This window comes from Rattus norvegicus, chromosome 6, assembly GCF_021556685.1.
Source record: "Rattus norvegicus strain SHRSP/BbbUtx chromosome 6, alternate assembly SHRSP_T2T, whole genome shotgun sequence".
NCBI classification, from domain to species: domain Eukaryota; kingdom Metazoa; phylum Chordata; class Mammalia; order Rodentia; family Muridae; genus Rattus; species Rattus norvegicus.
This window is the reverse complement of record NC_141539.1, coordinates 105,151,911-105,158,375: the sequence shown is the minus strand read 5'-3', so window position 1 is coordinate 105,158,375 and position 6,465 is coordinate 105,151,911. Positions and strand designations below refer to the sequence as shown.

The window sequence follows — 6,465 nt, the reverse complement described above, 5'->3', positions numbered from 1 at the left end:
GTATGTGTGTGTGTGTGTATGTGTGTATGTGTGTATGTGTGTGTGTATGTGTGTGTGTATGTGTGTATGTGTGTGTGTATGTGTGTGTGTGTATGTGTGTATGTGTGTATGTGTGTGTGTGTGTGTATGTGTGTATGTGTGTATGTGTGTGTATGTGTGTGTGTGTATGTGTGTATGTGTGTGTGTGTATGTGTGTATGTGTGTATGTGTGTGTGTGTGTATGTGTGTATGTGTGTATGTGTGTGTGTATGTGTGTGTGTGTGTATGTGTGTATGTGTGTGTGTGTGTGTGCCACTAAAAAACAAACATGCCAGGAATGGTGTGGCTCATGCCTTTAATTCCAGCACCTGAGAGACAGAGGAAGGCAGATGTCTCTGAGTTTGAGGCCAGCCTCCTCTACAAAGTGAGTTCTAGGACAGCCAGGACTACATACAGAGAAACCCTGTCTTGCAAAACAAGCAAAACCCCAAACTTATAAATTATAAAAAATTAATATTTTATGCATACTTGACTCACAGAAGATATTTAATAAATATTTGCTGAATAGTTACAATATAGACTATAGAAAAAAATCTAAAACAAAGAAAAGATTTATGCACACATTTTTGTGGCAGTTTCATTTTGTTTTGACATAGTCTTGTCAAGTAACTCAGGCCAGCTCTGAGCCCATCTTCCTCCTACCTCAGATTCTAAAGTGATGAAATTACAGGTTTGACATCAAAAGATAAAAAGAATGCAAGGCACTGAGAGAACCACACAAGGTTCTCAGACCACAAAATGGATGCAGAAACCAATAGTAGAAAAATAGCTGGGAAATTCTCAAGCACTTGAGGATTAAATAGCGGAGTGTAAAGAAGACCAGAATCAAAAGAAAAATCCCGAAAGAAGTTTAAAGGCACTCAAAACCTCAATGAAAATAGAGATCTCTCTGGTGGAGTCTTCCGACAGCTGGTGGAGCAGGTCGCAGGAATCTCTTTTTCCCTTCGGTCATGGCCTGTGGTCTGGTTGCCAGCAATCTGAATCTTAAACCTGGGAAATGTCTCAGAGGTCAGGGAAAGGCGGCTCCCGGATGCTTAACTGTGCCTACACTTCAACCCCTTCCTCATCGTCCATGGGGACGCCAACACCATTGTGTACAATAGCAAGGATGGTGGGGCCTGGAGAACCGAACACCAGGAGACCTTCCCCTGCCAGCCTGGGAGCATCGAGGGAATGTGCATCATCTTTGACATAGCTGACCTGACCATCAAGCTGCCAGAGGGGCATGAGTTCAACTTCCCCAACCACCTCAACATGGAGGCCATCAACTACATGGCAGATGGTGGCTTCAAGATTCAGTGTGTAGCCTTTAAGTAAAGTCGTCAGTTCATAAACCTCAATAAAGGCGGCTGCCTTTGTTCTCTGCAAATAAGCAAGCAAACAAACAAAATATGGAAATCCAACTTATCACAATTTGTGGGTTGAAATTGTTCAATTTTTTGGGAGATACAACCAGGTAAAACTCTTTTTTTTTCTTTTTTCTTTTGTTCGGAGCTGGGGACCGAACCCAGGACCTTGGGCTTGGTAGGCAAGCGCTCTACCACTGAGCTAAATCCCCAACCCCCAGGTAAAAAAAACTCTTACTGGGAGAAATATAGACACTGATAGACATGTAGCTACTTGGCAGATTAAATCAATAATTAATAATCTTTCAAAATAGAAGGCAAACCAGGTTCATAATGATCCACTGATAAATTTTACCAAATATTTAAGGAAGAAATTACAGTAATCCTTTATAGTAATTTTTAGGAGCTAGGGAGAAAGTGGGAGTAGGTCTTCCTAAATAATTCTATGATGTCAACATCACCTAAAGCCAGACTGCGGTACAGAAAAAGGAGACCGATTATTTCCCACAAACATAGACTCTAAAATATTCAGGGCAATTTTATCAAACCAAATCCCAAAATATATAAAGGTAATTATATATTAAAAGTCAGTGGAGGGCTGGGGATTTAGCTCAGTGGTAGAGCGCTTACCTAGGAAGCGCAAGGCCCTGGGTTCGGTCCCCAGCTCCGAAAAAAAGAACCAAAAAAAAAAAAAAGTCAGTGGAATTTCTTTCAGCAATTTGAAGCTATTCAGCTTGTGAAAATGAGCCAAAATGACACCCATCATTTCAATAAGCTAGGAAAAAATAAAAATCATATGATCATTATCAACAGCCGACAAAGAACAATTGACAAAATTCAGCTCATGGGCAGGGGAATGTATCTTAGTTGGTAGAGTGCTTACCTGGTATTCACAAAGTCTGGGGTGTCCTCTGTAGCACTCATAAAAACAAGCCATGGTAGAACACTTCTGTAATCTGAGCACTTGGGAGGTAGAAGCAGGAGAATCAGAAGTTGACTGTAGCAGGTTTGAAGTCAGACTGGGATATACATGACGCCCTCAACCAACCAACCAAACACTCAACCCACTCACTAGCCAATTAACAAGCAAACAGTCTAACACTTTATTCCTGACCCCTCTCTCCAACATTCTGTAAATTAGGAACACAGGGGTATTTCCTCAGCTTGAAAAGATGTCTACAAAAAAACCACATGGCCAACATCTTACTTACTGATGAGAAGCTCAAAGCTTCCTAACCAAGAGAAGGAACAAAAGAAGCCCAGCCCACTGCTTTTCAACACTACTAGAAGTCATAGGGAATGTGTTAAGACATGAAAAGGAAATAGAACGCACGCAGATTAGGGAGGAAGAAATAAAGTTATTTTTGTTGCAGGTGACATGAGTCATAGAGAAAATCCAATGGAGTTGACTAGAACCCACACATGGTTACAAGGTTACAGGATACAAGGTTAAAACAATACTGTAACCTGCCTCTCTGTATACCAGCAATGAACAAGAGGATTTGAAATCAACCCCATTAGCATTGGTCTGGCATGTGGGGTGCATATGTACACAGTTGGTGTGAGTATATATAGTCACTATTGGGGCCATATAGAATCAGTGTCATCAGACTAACACACACACTCTGGTCATCTCTGCTGTAAGACGTCTGAGCTCTGAAGAAGTATTCTGGTCACAGAGATGATGGTAAAGGTTAGGAGTGGGGTCTCTCTGTGTGTGTGGAGTTAGGTGGAGGAAGAGTCAGGGAAATGAAATAACTGGAGGGGACAGAGAGGAAACACAGCAGTGACTCAGAAGGTCCCATGTTCTTTTCAAGGGTATATCCTCACCTTCCTAACTTCCTTTCACCAGTCTCTACCACTTCCGGTTTTCTTTTTTCCTATTCTAGTCTACTATGTATACTTGAAGCAGGATCTACACAGCCCCAGCTGGCCTTGAACTCTGATCCTCCTGTCTCAACATTCTGAGTGCTGGAATCACTGGGAAAAGCCACCACATTCTTATGCTGTGCTGATGATCCAACCCAGAGCTTCCTGTCTGACAGGGAAACATTCTCTCAAAAGAGCTACATTCTCGCCCTAGGCCCTACCTCTTAAACATTCTACCACCTCCCAGTAATGCTATGGCCAGGTCCTTTATACTGGTAAATTTTCATTTGGTTCTATGTGCATGGTGCATGGTTGTCCCTCATCCCATTTCAAACCCAAGCATGCTTGTCTCAAAATGTCCTCCAATGCCCTTGTCTCAGGGTGGGCTGCTTAACTCTGTGACAGTGAGGGAAAAGAATGAACAATCAGGCAAACACTGTAAACTCTGTGTCCTTGAAAGCAGCTAGAAGGTAAGTCAGTTCCAACAGAGGGATCTGTTGTTGACTTCATGATATTAAAAATACCTGCAGTGCAAAAGGGGAAGGAGCTCACCCATGGAGAGAGCTTAGCTGAGAACTCTAGCTGACTGCCTCAGCTTCCCAAGTTCCTGTTGGATGCTTGAGTACCGGCTAAGATTTGATGATGCTATCTCTCTGTCTCTGTCTCTCTGTCTCCCTCCCCCTCTTCCTCCTCCTCCTCCCTCTTCTCCTCCTCCTTCTCCTCCTCCCCTTCTTCCTCTTTTACTCTGACTTGTTTCATTCTTTTTTTTTTTCAGTTTGACAAGTTCTAAATTTTATTATTGGACAAGCACCCTAATCTAGACACAAGTCTCAGGTTAAAAATGTTGAAATCCATCTGGTAGGACTGATTGACAACCACAATGAGTATAAACTCTCAGTCTTTTCATTGTGTGGATCCTTACAGATCCAGCTTCCCTCTTCCCCAGTGTCTCCTCCTAGAGTTGTGCCTGATTTTGTTACCAGTTTTCATCCGAATCCACTGAGGAAGAGAACGATTTTGCTTTTGTTTCTTGGCTAGGAATCGCTTGATTCTGAAGGTCTTGTGAGAAGACACGGCGAGAAGCCGAACCAGGCGTAGTGTGCATGATGTCGGAGGAAAGGAGAAAAGCTGTTTCATTCTTAATAGACACGCTCGTTCACAGCTTGAAGTGTGGCTCTTGTAGGTCATTCTCTGGGCAGTCAAGGACCAAAATCTTCAACATACGCTTCTTAAGGAAACATTAGGTATCTGAACTACAGCACCCTTCAACCCAGCCCTCAGTGCATGTGGCCGAGGCCATGTGAGTGCTCTCAGTGGAGCATCCATTTCATGAAACCTTCCCGTGCAGTCCAGGACTTCTGTGCCAGATGCGTGTCGGTTCAAGCTGAAGATGAAGGAGGCTCCTTTTTTCTGGATCCTAAACTGCCTCAGCCTCACACCACAGCTTTAAGTGTAAAAGGAAAAGAAATGTCCACTGTGCCGTGGCCCTGAGGCGTGAGGGTCTGATACAGTAGCTAGCCTCACTGGACATCTCCCTCACCTGGGCATTCTTGGGCTTTTCCTTGCCTCTGGGAAGCTCTGTGTTGTACCTTATTACCAAATCAACCTTCTGTCAATGGATGTGATTATGTGGACTTCTTCCCCTGCCCTAACCCTTCCATGGCCTCTGTTTACCTACAGACTCAAAGACATATTTTAGAGAGGCTTGGAGCCCAGGGGCTGCAAGCTTCTCCCTCCTACTCACTCACACATTCTTGCACTCCAGTGTAATCTGACTACTTAGAAGCCTCCACCTCCCTCCCCTCCCCCACCAAAAGCATCCTGCCCCCTCCTGCTGTTTTTTTTTCTCCTTTTCTGCCCTTGTCCTTTAAGGCCCATCTTTGACGGCAAGACTTTTCAGGTTCTCCAGCCCAGCAGGCAGAGTGGATCCTCTCTGCTCAAAACCTTCCATTTAAATGTCATACAGGTCTGTTGGTTGTTTGTCCCTTGGTTGTTGTCCTGCATGTAACATCTATGCTTGTGGAACCTCCCTCCCCTCTCACTGGACTGTTGGCTGAGTTCAAGCCTGGGCCTTAAGTGTTTGCCAGGCAGACTCTAGATATAAAGTGGGTGCTGGCTCCCCTCTTCCACTGCCCAGCAGTCGTCAATCTTTCTTTCTTGAGTGTGAGGCCACGGGGGAATGCAGTGTGTCTACAACCAGTTCATCCATCTCCCTCCCCCAGCACACCCAGAGGGCTAACTGTGTGACCTTTTCCATCTGTGGCTCTCTCTCTCTCTCTCTCTCTCTCTCTCTCTCTCATTTTTCTCTTCCTAGGTAGGGTCTTGGAGCTTGTTCAGAAGTCTGGCCTGGCTGGGGAGAAGGCCACTCAGTTATATTTAGGTTAGTAGACATCAATTTAAGGCCCTTTAAAAATAAAGTCCTGTTTCCACTGGATTCCCAAGCATGTCCCCACCGACTCCTTGCAAGAAGCCCATCTGCCTCCTGCAGGCCCCAGTCTCAATTATAGACCCTTCATGTGGCCCACACATGTGCGAGCATGAGTTAGGATGTTAGCTAACAGTCACCCTGCCCAGTTCACAGAAGGGCTTTTCTCCCCTCCCCGAGTCTTCCTTCACCCGTCTGCTCTCTCCTTTCTGTCCCAGAGCTTGTGACTTCTCCGAGGCCTTTCTCTCTCCAGTAGCCAGAATCTGACCTGGTACCAGAGAAGGCACAGCCTTCTCCAGTTTCTGCTCCCTGTTCTTCCCAGTTCTACACTCTATGGTCAGAAGCCAACAAGAGAAAAAACATGAAGTAGATCACGGGACTTGCGACTAGGCTAGAATGTGACATGGGGCTTTGAGTGCATGCTCTCTGTGGGTGGCCTGTGTGTGCAGGTGTGCACATAGAGACATACTGAGGACGCATGAGAGGAGGCGAGTGTGAATGCCAGGCCGACCCTCCCTGCTCCCTCTGTTAGCCCCACGGCCCTGCTCTTTTCCATCCCCACTGATGAAACAGTTCTTTATGTCTTATTCACATCCTGTCTTGACTACCACAATTGTCTCCTTGCTGGGCCCACATGTCTCTCCTCACCAATGGGATCCAAATGTTGCTGACACAATAATCTCACTGCCTTTGTGCTGCAACTGCATTCCTCCACTTTTGCACATTCTTCTCTCTTCCCCTTGCCTAGGGGAATCATGCGGGCCACCATCTCTCAGCCCCCCCCAC

At 45.2% G+C, this 6,465-nt stretch overlaps 2 pseudogenes; one reads left to right on the top strand and one right to left on the bottom strand.

The window, feature by feature from the left end:
- The first annotated feature begins 921 nt into the window (after positions 1-921).
- On the top strand, positions 922-1,416 carry LOC148005340 (galectin-1 pseudogene; annotated as a pseudogene).
- A 2,756-nt stretch (positions 1,417-4,172) lies between these two features.
- Positions 4,173-4,391, bottom strand: LOC120103562 (60S ribosomal protein L39-like; annotated as a pseudogene).
- Between the last annotated feature and the right edge of the window lie 2,074 nt (positions 4,392-6,465).